The 13,160-nt window shown below is 36.6% G+C and overlaps 1 long non-coding RNA gene across 1 annotated transcript in view; it reads left to right on the forward strand.

Annotated features, from left to right (window-relative positions):
• The window catches only part of LOC141516491 (uncharacterized), a 31,893-nt gene extending 21,660 nt beyond the window's left edge, over window positions 1-10,233 (forward strand). Inside the window, exon 4 of the long non-coding RNA XR_012476711.1 lies at window positions 9,808-10,233. This is a non-coding gene — a long non-coding RNA (uncharacterized LOC141516491). The remainder of the gene's footprint in view (window positions 1-9,807) is intronic.
• Window positions 10,234-13,160: the final 2,927 nt, after the last annotated feature.

A 13,160-nucleotide genomic window follows, 5' to 3' on the forward strand; every position in this document is an offset into this window, starting at 1 on the left:
AAGGGCCTGGGCCACTTCTGGAAGAGTAAGTTTAAATATAACAACAACATCATCATTTATATAAAGCTTTAAGGTTTGCTAAGCACTTTAATTTTTATTATCTCATTTAATCCTTGCAAAAACCCCCAAAGGTAGGTACTATTATTATAATACCATTTTACAAAGAAGGAATCTGAGATTGGAAGTTAACTAGATGACTTGTCCAGGGTTGCATAGCTAGTAATCATCTGAGGCAAGAATCAAATTCAGGTCTTCTGATTCCTCATAGTTCCTTATAATTTCTTCCTTCTGGTTTAACTGTCTGGGGGATTCAGGGACATCTATTTTATTAGTCTTTGATCCTAGATTCCTCCAGAATGGCCTCTTTATGACTAAACTTGACCATGGAGTTTCACCTGTCAGCCACTGCCTATCTTGACTTACAACATTGGACACAAAGAATGCCAATTCCCCCTCAAGAAACACCTAGAGAATTCCATTTGCCCTGTCCTACATGCAAACGTTCGGGTTATACTAATTATATTGTTGTAAAACAGAACCCAGAAACTGCTACTAGAAATCTACTGGTCTCCCTCAGGAATGTGCCAAGAAAAGAACTTTTTCCTCCTCTTTTATAAATAATACTTTTCCATAATTGAGTCTCTCTGTTCCTGTAACACTCCACCAAGGGATGTCAGCATGAGATGTGAACAATGTCTTCCTAACTCCCTGTTAAGATAATTAAATTTAGATCACAACACTCAAGTGGGGACCCAATTCCTAAACCATCATGGAAACAAAGCCAAAAAAAAGAAAAGAAGGAAAAAAGCCCGGGAACATGCTTCCCCGTGTTATTTGTCTCCTTCCATGACATGCAAGGTAGGGAGGCATTAATGAATTCAGCTCAGCATGGGCTGGCATTGTGTAAGGATTTTTTTCATATATTTTTACTACATTGTACGAAAAATTGTCATATTCTGTTAGGCAGCTGCTTAGAGAAAAGCTTTGACAGAGGATAATTGGATCTATTTTTACTGCCTCTTCATACAGCATTGTTAGGGGAATGTACTGTACTGATTCCCACTTTCCCATTTCTCACACTTTTTATTTTCTCCTTAAACAATCTTTTACTATGGAGGGTGAGCCCAGCACCACTCAGCCCAGAATAAATGAGATTGCAAGTGATTCTCCAGTAAAGCACCCCAGCTAGATCATGGAATCAGAGAACATCTAGGGCATTGCCCTCATTTTACAAATGGGGAAACTGAATCCTAAAGAGGCAAAATAAAGATCCTCCTAGTATTCACTAAATAAATGCTAGCTCCTATACTGAGTAGCATACCATATGAAAACCAGGAGAATCTTATACAGTGGTTATAGAATTTTTTTACTTGCATTTCCAGCTTTTTCACACTTGTTATTGCACTCATTGCTTCACATTTGCTATCGCTATATTAGGTTATATTTTACCAGGGTCTACCCAGAAATGGCTCAGAAAAGATTTTCATCCAGTGCTGAATCCAGGTTCAAAGTGATCCATTTTGCAAAAGTGAATAGAAATCATGCTGCTGAACATTAGTTTGGTCTTCCTCAACTGAGAAAACATTCCAAGACTGGCTAGAGGAAAAAGACACCCAACCAAACATGCCTCAGCAAAAGAAGACCATGAGAGGCAAGTCAGCAAAATGGCCTGAGTTAGAGAAGGCATTGAAGAGATGGATTGAAGAGCAAAGGACCACTGGAATTCCTGTGTCCACAAAGAGGGTTTAGCATGAAGCAAGATGAATTGCTGATGGAAAAGAAGTGACTGATTTCAAAGGAGGATATAATTGGTGCTTCAGGTTCATGAAACAGAATGGACTAAGCATACATCCATTCACCAGACTCCCACAAAAGATGCCTGAAAGCTATGAGCAGAAGGTCCATGAATTTCATGAAGAATAAAACTTGAGTCCAATAATTTTGTGTAATACATTTTTTTTCAAATTTCGGGTCCCCAAATTAAGGTGCATCCTATACATGGGGAAATATGGTACTTCCTTTGGCACTGACCTTCTGACTCTGGAAAATAATGTCCTCTCACTAAGTTTCAGTTTCCTCATCTATAAAAATAAATTAAGTTGTATCAGAAGACATATGAAATACCTTCTGGCCCCACATCTATGAGTATATGAACCTAAAACTCAGAGCCAGTATTCAAACTCATATCCAGTGATTCCCTATTCAGGACCTTTTCATTCCATACTATGAGAATTTTATAAAATCTTACAAAAGGTCAGTGTTATGGTGGGACTCAACACTAATGTCTCCTGACTTTTAGACCAGAGATCTATCTATCACATTATGCTCACTGAACATATTAATGAGAGAGTTATGGAGATCACTGATCTTGGATCTAGCAAGTACAACACATCACACATACCTAGCTACCACCATATGGACACACACACACACACACACACACACACACACACACACACACACACATACACACAAAATCACTGAATGCTAGTTATCCAGTCATGAATCTTTCAGTGAACTGGATGATTTCGACCTGATTATGGAAATATATGGTAGGTTGGATCACTAAAGGATTTTAAAGATTATCTGGTCTGACATTTAATTTTATCTCAACAACAATTTCCCAAGAAACTAAAAAACCTCCCCACATAGGAATTAAAATTAAGAAGACTTCCCCATATGAGAATTATAACTGAAGAATAAATATTTTATTCTGTTGCCTCTAATCTCTCTCAAATGAAAGGAAATGTGCTCCCACCTCAGTCCTCTGGAACCAACATTGACTATTGCATTCAATCTGAATTTGGCTGTGAAAGGTATCTCTACACTCACTTTTTTTTATAAAGTTATCTTTTATATTTAAATTGTTTGTCTGAGTAGGAAACTATTAAGGAATATAGCAAAAGATGGTTTAAGTCTAATTTTCACCAAATTACTTCCCTGTTTTGTCATCAATTCCTCTGGAAAAGGGAGCCCACCTCCTAGTAATTCTCATTCTTAGGTTTTTTTAAATACCAGGTTACCATTTTAATCATGTCTAAAACTTTTTCATCTAATCTGTTCCATTGTTCTATTTTTTTCTATTTTAACCAAAAAGTTTTGATGATTACTGCCTTAGTAGTCTAATTTTAGTTACAATATTATTCTATCTCTCTTTTTTTCATATTTTTCATTCCATCTCTCAAAATATTTGATCTTATTTTCCTCCAAATTAGTTTTTTTAATTATTTTGCCTAGTTCTATATATTAGACCCTTGGGAGTTTGATAAGTATAGAACTTTCTGTAAATTAAAATAGTTAGCATAATCATTTTAATGGAAAGTCAAACCAAACAATGAATATTTCTTTTTTCTGTATCTAGTGCTTGTATTTGTATTTATAAAAGTCCTATGTGTTGTAAACTTAAATTCTAAATATTATATGCACATTATGAATGTAATTTCTATTTCTGCAATTTTCTCCTGATTTTTATTAATATTGTACAGACATGCTAATGATTGTGTGGATTTATTTTTGCATCCTGTTATTTTACTACAGTTACTAATCATAGCATTTCTTTACTAATTCTCTGGGGTTTCCTAAGTTAATACACCATTTTAATCCCAAATATGATGTGTGTTTTTTAATTCTTTACCAATATTTATCTTGTTAATATTCCTCTCTTTTATGCTATTAAAGTTACTACTTCTAGTTAAATAGTAATAAGTCACAGCTTTGGTTTGAATCTGTAGTCTAGAAAATGTTCCCATGGTTTTCCATTGTTGACAGTGCTTAATGTTGGATATATATGTGTACACACACACACACACACACACACACACACACACACACACACACATATATATATATATATATATATATATATATAAAATATGTGTGTGTTCACCCCAAAGAAAGTTCTTTCTATTACTATACTTTTAAAGAAGTTTTTACAACAAATTAATGCTAAATATTTTGGCAAGTATTTTTCTGTATCTCTTGTTACATTGATGTTTCTGTTGTTTATATGCTAAATTATGCTGAATTTGCTTCTATTGTTGAATCACCCCTTTATCTTTAGCACAAATACAACTTGATTATTAAGGAATAATTTTAAACATATTTCTGTAGTATCTTTCTTAAAATTTTATTTCAATTTTCAAGTCAATATTCATTAATAGCATCATTGCACATTTTCTTTCTCTATTTCATCCCTTCCTGAATTGGATTTCAGGACCATATTTGCCTAAGGAGAAGAGTTGGGGTTTTTTGGTTTGTTTTTAATAAAATATTTTCTTTCACCATGATTGAAAATAATATTTATAAAATAAACATTCTAAGTGTCATTTAGACATATGATAGCATTCACTTGTAAATTGCATCTGGACTTGATTTAGTTTTTTTCCCTATTCACATTGGTGTGTATTTTAATTTTTCTGAGAATTGTGATAAAGATCTCTATTTCTTGTTTCATTTATGCAAATATTTTATATTTTTAGAAAAGCAATTATTTTATTTATTCTTAATTCCTTCATTTAATTGTGAATTCATCTTATTCCTCTTTTGTTTTGTGGCAATTTGATTTCCTTTTTTTCACTTGTTAAAACAAATTAACTAATGGTGCACTGTTAATATTTTTCTTAATGCTCCTACTTTTTAACAATTCAAAAATATTTTATTTTTACTTTTATAAATTTCTCTTGTGATTTTCAAATTGTCTCTTTTAGCCTTTGAGGTTTTTTAATCCACAGATTTCTAGTTATTGCATTAAATTCATTCTCAGTACATTGAAGCTTTTTTTTTCTGTTTTTGTAACATAAATTTTCAGAGATAATTTTTTTCTCTGAAACTATTTTAGTTACATCTCATTAATTTTGCATATTTTGTTATTCTTTTTAACAAAAAAATAGGTACTTTTATGATTTGTTGTACAACTAATTCTTACTTTAGGATGGCATTACTTAATTTCCATATGGGTTTATATCTTTTGTTTATTTTCCTTTATTAGTTGTCATTTTATTACATTATGATCTATAAAAATAGATTCTAAATTTTTGCCTTTTTATATTTTCTTTTTCTTTAAATCTTAGCACATTAGTAATTTAAATACAATAAGTCTAAGAAACGTATACTCTTTCATTTTCCACTCAAAAGTTGATAATAACTTGATGTCTGCTATTACTCCTTTCCCTTATCATGACCCATAAGTCTTTCTTCTCTTCTCTTTTGGTTATGTCCTAATTTTTTCCATTGAAAAAACTGAAGCCCTATTTTATTTTTTCCCCAAGGATATGTTTTTTTCTCTCAACACATTCAATTTTGATCAATGCATAGCATGGAAACAATGTAAAGATTATCAGATTGCTTTCTGTGGAGGGTGGAGAGGAGAAGGGAAGGAAAGGAGAGTGGGGGGGGAAGCATAAAATTCAATACCTTACCAAAAATGATAGGTAGAAACTATTATAGTATATAATTGTAAAAAAATATTTATATAATAAAAAAGAAAAACCTGAAGCCCAAAATATTAAATAAATTTTCACAATGTCACATCAAGTAAATGAATGGCACAGATGGGATTCAACCTAAGAATTTTTAAAACTATATTTTCCCACTCCATCAATGACTGCCATTTCTCAGTAGTCCATGATAGGAACATGATGGGCTTAGCTTCTGAGCTGCTTCATTTGAAAAAGAAGTCATGGATAACTTCTTGAAGCCAAGTCTCCCTCATGAAGGACACACCACAGTAAGCTCACCATGAAGGTTTCCAATCTAATCTCCTTGGAAAAGTCTGCTTTTTACCCTTCTAGTCTTGCTAGGATAGAACCCTAGAACCCTCCAGAAATATCCAAATTTCTTGAGATTCCAAGTCCATGATATTCACCATAGAGATTGTAATAAAACACCTGGGGTGTCTAGACTGGCCATGTTGTTCATAGGTCATGAATACTACCAGAAACTGAGACAGAAGGAGATTTCTCTAAGCACTTTGTGACAGCATGTTTTACAAATCCTTTAAAAGGTTAGAAAAAAATCTAAAAGTTAGATACTTTTTTTAGTTTAGTTTTTGGGGTTTTTTTGCAAGGCAATGGGGTTAAGTGGCTTGCCCAAGGCCACACAGCTAGGTGAGGCCGCATTTGAACTCAGGTACTCCTGACTCCAGGGCCAGTGCTCTATTTACTATGCCACCTAGCCTCCCCTAAAAGTTAGATTTTAAAACAACTATAGGTAAATTCAGCCTTATTTGACTCAGCTGGATAATCAGATAAATGAGGAAAGAGGAAAGAGGGAACAAGAAGATAAAAGCTTTACACGTATTATATTATTTGTTACATATAATATTAATAGGAAGCTGGTGCTAATATGATGTCTAATTCACAACTGATGAAATTTAAATGTACACAGGTTAAATGACTTGACCAGGATCACTCAGCTAGTAAGTGTCTGAGGCTGGAATTGAACTCAGATCTTCCTGACTTCAGTTTCAGTGCTCTATCAACTAAGTCACCTAGCTGTAATAACAAAGTACATAATTCATAATATTATTGCAATTATCAAATGAGATAATAGGTATAAAATACTTTACAACCCTTAAAGTATTATTTAAATGTTGCATAGGATTAGCCTATCCAGCATTCCACACAATTGATTGCCAACAAATATTTGTTGAAAGAGTAGAAATTTCCCCAAACCAAACCACCTTTTTTTTCTTCACTGCATGTCTAGCTCTCTACACACTGTACAGTACATTTCTCTAGGGATGTCTCACTGGTTCTATTTTCTTTTAAGTAGCATAAAGAAACAATTCAATTGGTATCAGGAGACCAGAGTCTGAGTCCCAGATCTATTACTTGCCACCTGGATTTTCTTCTGAGAAATAACTTCCCCATCTGGGAGAAGGGCATATTGACATTTGCACTACCTGATTCATACAGATGGAATAAAGACTTTATAGATTTCCAAGTACTGAGGAAGTCCAGTCATTCATTCCTCAAGCATTCTTAAGCACCTAATATACGAAGTACAGATAGGAGACAAAAAAGCAAAATAGTCACGGTGTATATTTTCTACTGGGAGATAATAGCATGTAGACAACTAAGCAAGTACAAGAAGTGTACAAAGTAGTATGGTGAGAGAGGAGAGTTAAGAACTGGAGGAAGCAGAAATGGCGTCATTTGTGGGATGCCTGAAGGAAGCTCATGGATCTCCAAGACAAAGGTAAGGAGGGAGTATATGCCTTCAAGCATAGGCAAAGGCACAGACAGGGGAGATCTCTGGATAGAAAGCTTAAGGATGGATGGAAAGTGGACTGTGTGAAAGAAATAATAAATAAGAGTGGAAAGAGCTTTCAATGCCAGAGGAGTTTGCATTTTTTGTGGCAATAATAGGCCACCAAAATTTCTTGAGGAGAGCAGTAACTTGTTCAAACTCAGGTTTTAATATGATCACTAATACTAATTTGGGTCAAAAATGGACCAGCCGGAGTTAAACCTGAATACAGAGCAGCTAGGTGGTGCAGTAGATAGAGCATTGGCCCTGGAGTCAGGAGGACCTGAGTTCAAATCCAACCTCAGACACTTAATAATTACCGAGCTGTGTGACCTTGGGCAAAGCACTTACCCCATTGCCTTGCAAAAATAAAATAATTTTAAAAAGCTCAAGACTGAATACAAAAGAGACTGCTTAAAAGGTTGTGGCAACAGCCTAAATAGATACTGATGGAGGTCAAGGCTAGGATGGTGGCTGAGCAAGAGACAGGGGAAGAATATGAGATATGTGTTTTATGTTTTCCTCTGGATCACACACCTATTTTTTGCTCAGAAACCTGACTATATTTACATATAATAAATAGTTACAGAATATTCAGAATATATAATATCTTGTTCTATGTAAAAAATTTAAAGTAAGGGGTGGCTAGGTGGCATAGTGGATAAAGCACTGGCCTTGGAATCAGGAGTACCTGGGTTCAAATCCGGTCTCAGACACTTAATAATTACCTAGCTGTGTGGCCTTGGGCAAGCCACTTAAACCCATTTGCCTTGCAAAAAAAACCTAAAAAAAAATTTAAAGTAATTTACATGTTATATTTCAGTAAGATCAAACTTGTCAAGCCAATGAAATAAGCCCTCCAAAAATATATCACAATGAGATGATGCAATATTTAGATAGCTGGATCTAGAGTCAGGAAGACCTGAGTTTGAATGCTGCCTCAGACACATACTGCTATGACTTTAGCCAAATCATTTAACCTCTTAGAGACACAGTCTTTTCATCTGAAAATTAGGAATGATAGTAGCATATATAAATTATTTGACAAATTTTAAAGTATTATATAAATATTAGTTATATTATTACTGTTATTATCATATAGGGTGCTATTTAAGACTTAAAACTGAAATAAGACTTTGGCGCACCATGTTTATTCATTATGTCTGAGAGACAAATTTCACAGAGCTGCCACTTGGTCTTAGAGGCCATAAAGCCCAAAGACAAAAATTAAATAATCCCTTTTTTCAAAAAGCTGACATTCTACTGGGGAAAGAAAGTATGTGCATGTATAAATATATGCAGGATTTATTTAGTCATTTCTGTCATGTGGAACTCTCTGTGGACCCATTTACGGCTTTCTTTGCTAAGATACTGGAGTAGTTTACCATTTCCTTCTCCAATTCACTTAACAGATGAGGAAACTGAGGTAAACAAATTAAGTGATTTGCTCAGGGTCACAAAATTAATGTCTGAGGTTAAATTTGAACTCAAGAGGATGAGTCTTCCTGATTCCAGATCCAGCACTCCATCCACTGTACCATCTACCTCCCTGTTAGAGACATATATACAAAATAAATGCAAGGAGATTTAAAGAAAGGGTAGAGGTACTAGTGGTTGAAGGTTTCACATAGAAGGAGGCACCTGGACTGACTTTTACATTTCAGACATAATTCATTAAAAAGTCCTATGGAATGATAAAAAGAAAGCCAGATTGGCTGAAGTACAACAAGCAGAAAAATATTGCTGAAATGGATTGGAGCAGATTGTGAAGGGCTTTAAATGTCAAATAGAAAATTGTGTATTTGATCCTACAGATACTAGGGAATCACTGGAGGTGGTTGACTAGGGAAGTGACCTGGGCAAGCTCATGCTTTGGGAAAATTCATTTGGCAGCTTCTGAAGAGAGACTTGAATTCAGGAGACTGCCCAGATGGTTATTTCAATAGCCCGATTTTTTTTTTTTTACTTAAGGCAATGGGCTTAAGTGACTTGCCCAAGGTCACAGAACTTGGCAATTATTAAGAGTCTGAGACAGGATTTGAACTCAGGTCCTCCTGACTCCAGGGCCAGTGCTCTATTCATTAAGTCACCTAACTGCCCCACAATAGTACAATTTTGAGAAGGGATGAGACCTTGAGACATTTGGTGACCCTGTAAGTGAAAAGAGGGTACTAGATGTTGGAATGAGTGTGAAAAAAGAATTGGCGAGACTTGATAAAGTAACTTCCTAATTTGAGGAGGGTGTTTGAGGAATAAAACATAAGTCTGAGATTATGACTGTAGGTGGGCAAAAGAATAGTGATGCTTTTGACAGAATGAGAGAATCAGACTACTCTAAGATGAAGAAGTGGAGGGTGATGGAGCCAACTCATATCAGGCTCTTGGGAAGATCATTAAGTTTTCAGTGTGAATGCTTACACTTTGAAAATTGAAAAATGCTACAATTCAGGACTTGGTTGATTGGGGGTTTTTTAATTGTCTAGACTTGAGAAAGCAATGGAAAAATGTCAATACTGTAAATTAAACTTAAAACTGTATTGTACTCTGTTTTTTTTTCAGGAGCCTGGTACTTTAACATTTCCCAAAGATCACCTCAGACTTGAATAGGAATTCTCTTCACAACCTCACTCAGCCTCCATTTAAAGACTTCCAGAAATAAGGAACTTAGCAGCTACAAGATAGTCCCCATTTGGGGGGATAGCACTCACTTGCCCAAAAGTCAGACTGAAATATGCCTCTATGAAACATTCTTTGGTTCTCCATTTTTTGAGGTCTTGAACCCAAAGATTCACCCAGAGAGTCAGGGGAGGGACCAGGATGCTCACGTCCAGGTTTTCTGCCTCCTGATCTTCCCACTATAAGCTTCCACTCAAGTAGAGAAAGGCTCCAAAATTCAGTTCCCATATTTATAGCAATCTCTTTCTCTTGTTTCCATGACCCTTCACTCCTGTCTCTTCAATCTTTCTACTTCAACAACCTTCCAAACTTTCCCAGCTCTTGACAATGAAGTGTAAAGAGCAAACATCCAACCTGATACTCCAGGAAGCCACCTCATCAATGAGCTGCCAACGTTTAGCACGGAAACCATCTTGATTAAAATTCCCTTGGGTACCCACTACTCAAACCTTTCACAGACTGAGAGCAGATGTGTTGTGACAGGGCCCCAGCCAGAAGCACAAGTTCTACTTGGAAAAGTCAAACAAAACCAAACCTTTGAGCCTTCCCTTATCATGTGTCCTTGTTCCAGAGAGAGAACATAACAGGGAGAAAACTACACAACAGCACACGTGGTACTCGGGATAACTGAGGATGTCTAGCCTAGAGAAGGGGAAATTGCATGGGGGGAGGAGACAATAGCTATCTTTAAGTAAGTGAAAGAAGGGATTTCCCTGTTTTTCCTAGCCTCAGAGAGAGGAACCAGGAGCAATGGGTAGATGATAAGAGAAGCAGACTTAGACTCTATAATCAGGTCAAACTTCCTCAAAAACACTGGAAGTTAATACATTCAAATGCCCATAGTTTGCAGGTGAAACCCTGAGACCTATAGGTAAGGAACCAATGTTGAAAGAAGCACAAAAATCACCAGATTAGAGCTGAAAAGAACCTTAGGGACCACTGGACTAAACCCCACATTTTATAGATTAGGAAATGAAAGCCTAGAAAAGTTTATAGGAACAAAGGTTTAGCTCTTCAAGTGACATGATAAACCACTTTGTCCAATCTCAATGTTCTGTAGAAGTAGAAATTGAGGTTCAAGGTCCCCCACAATGGGCAGAAATAGAATTTGAACCCAGTTCCTAGGACTCCATTTCCATTGGGTCTTGGGTACTCAACTGTGGAGCTTTCTCTTCTATTATTCACAAATTGGTTGAACAGTTCCTCAAGGTCCCCCAATAGTCTCCCAGCTCTGAGATTCCCAGTTTCAGTGAAGCTCCTAGACCTTTGCACTAAAAACATTAATACTGCCCTAATACTATCATAGGATTCTGACAGAGCGGTAATCAAGACAAAAGGGCTTGGAAAGGGAGACTGGCAGAGAATGCAGCCTACTGGTGAATTAAATGAGAAAAAAAAATATGACTTTGGGAGTCAAAGTCCATTGGAACTGGTTGGCAATTGCCCCTGGGAAGGATAGTGAAATTCTACTGTTATGTCACTGTAAGTTCAATGAGGAAGCATTTTTGGAACACTTGTACTGAATAAAAAGTCCTGCTGGGAGATACAGATAAAATATAATCCTGCCCTCATAGAAATCACTATCTAAAATAGAGCAAAATAAAGACAAGTTTAGAAATATCATGGGGGGGGTGGCTAGGTGGCACAGTGAGCACTGGCCCTGGAGTCAGGAGTACCTGAGTTCAAATCCAGTGTCAGACACTTAATAATTACCTAGCTATGTGGCCTTGCCAAGCCACTTAACCCCACTGCCTTGCAAAAGCCTAAAAAAAAAATATCATAAGGCAGCTAGGTGGACCTAGAGTGAGAAAGACCTGAGTTCAAATCTTATACTTACTAGCCTCAGATCCTTACTAGCTTTGTGACCCTGGGCAAGACACTCAATCTTGTTTGCCTCAGTTTCCTTATCTGTAAAATGAGTTGAAGAAGGAAATGCCAAACCACTCAAGTATCTCTCCCTAGAAAATCCCAAATGGGATCACGAAGGGTCAGCAGATCAAAAAATGACTGAACAATAGAGATAACTATGATGCTAAAGGAACGTGATAAACACACAACGTTGTAAACAAAACATTATGCTTTCTAGAGGAAGAAAAAATCCTTCTTGATTTTTGGGCATTTAGGAAGAGCTTCACAGAGGTGGTACTTGAACTGAGCCATGAAGGGTGGAGAAAATTACAAAAAGACAATTGGGGAAAGGGGGCATTCTAGAAACAGAGAAGCAAAAGCCCTGAAACTTCTAGTGTTAGAGACCCAACTACCTTCAAATAATGTTTCCTGGTCCTCTGACAGTCATGTCGAGAAGACTAGGGCCAGCACCATGATGTAATGGAGGGGGCAATAGACCCACTTTAGTTAGTTACTAGTTATGCAGGCAAATCACTTAACCTCTGTTAACTTGTTTTTTCTCATCTGAAAAATGGGAGCAGAGAAATGGCCTTCTGGCCACTGGGGTCAGTACCTTAACCCCTCCTCACATTTCAAATGAAGGTTTCCAAAATCTGTTTCTCCTCTAAATCTGCCTCAGCCACATTGATCCACTATCACTCACTCACCCCAGAGAAGCAGAACGTCCCCCTGAGGTCCACTCTAAAGAATATTCTGCAATGATCCTACAAGTGGATGTTCTCCCAGATCAGTATCAAAGTAGATTCATGTTCAACAACTTGGAAATCAGCACAACTGGAGCTGGAGACGAGAGAACAAATGCTTAAATTATCAGATGAGTGTCAGACGCATTAAGTTAATTTATGTAATAATGTGAGCAGAGAGATGGGAAGGTAATATGACAGACATAAATTAGATGTTATTATTGTCAGCTCAAGCATGGATCATAGTGAGACATCAAAATAAATTCTGCTATGTTGATGTTTACAGAAATGAACATGGATTCCAGAATTGGTTGGGGAGCATTTGGGAGGGCATTGGGGATCATGGGCCCTAGTGACGGAGGGGTATAAAAGCAGACCTTGACTGCTCTACCAAAGAACTGCATCACCCAGGCCTCCTGGGCAGATGAGTATCCCCAAGGAAAAGATGTGGGAGTCAGACTGGGGTGCTGGGTCATTCCTGAGAAGTTGTGTAGGGAGCTCTTCAGAAGTACAGTCCCTAGATGGAGAGGACAAAAAGAAATCACCAAGTTTTCTGCAACTACATTGTCTAAGTTCCATTTCCACCAAAAGGACCTTCATTCATCATTATCACCATCATTCCAACAATACTAAAAGTAATATAGC

The sequence above is a fragment of the Macrotis lagotis genome, chromosome 3 (genome assembly GCF_037893015.1).
Source record: "Macrotis lagotis isolate mMagLag1 chromosome 3, bilby.v1.9.chrom.fasta, whole genome shotgun sequence".
In the NCBI taxonomy this organism is placed as follows: Eukaryota; Metazoa; Chordata; class Mammalia; order Peramelemorphia; family Peramelidae; genus Macrotis; species Macrotis lagotis.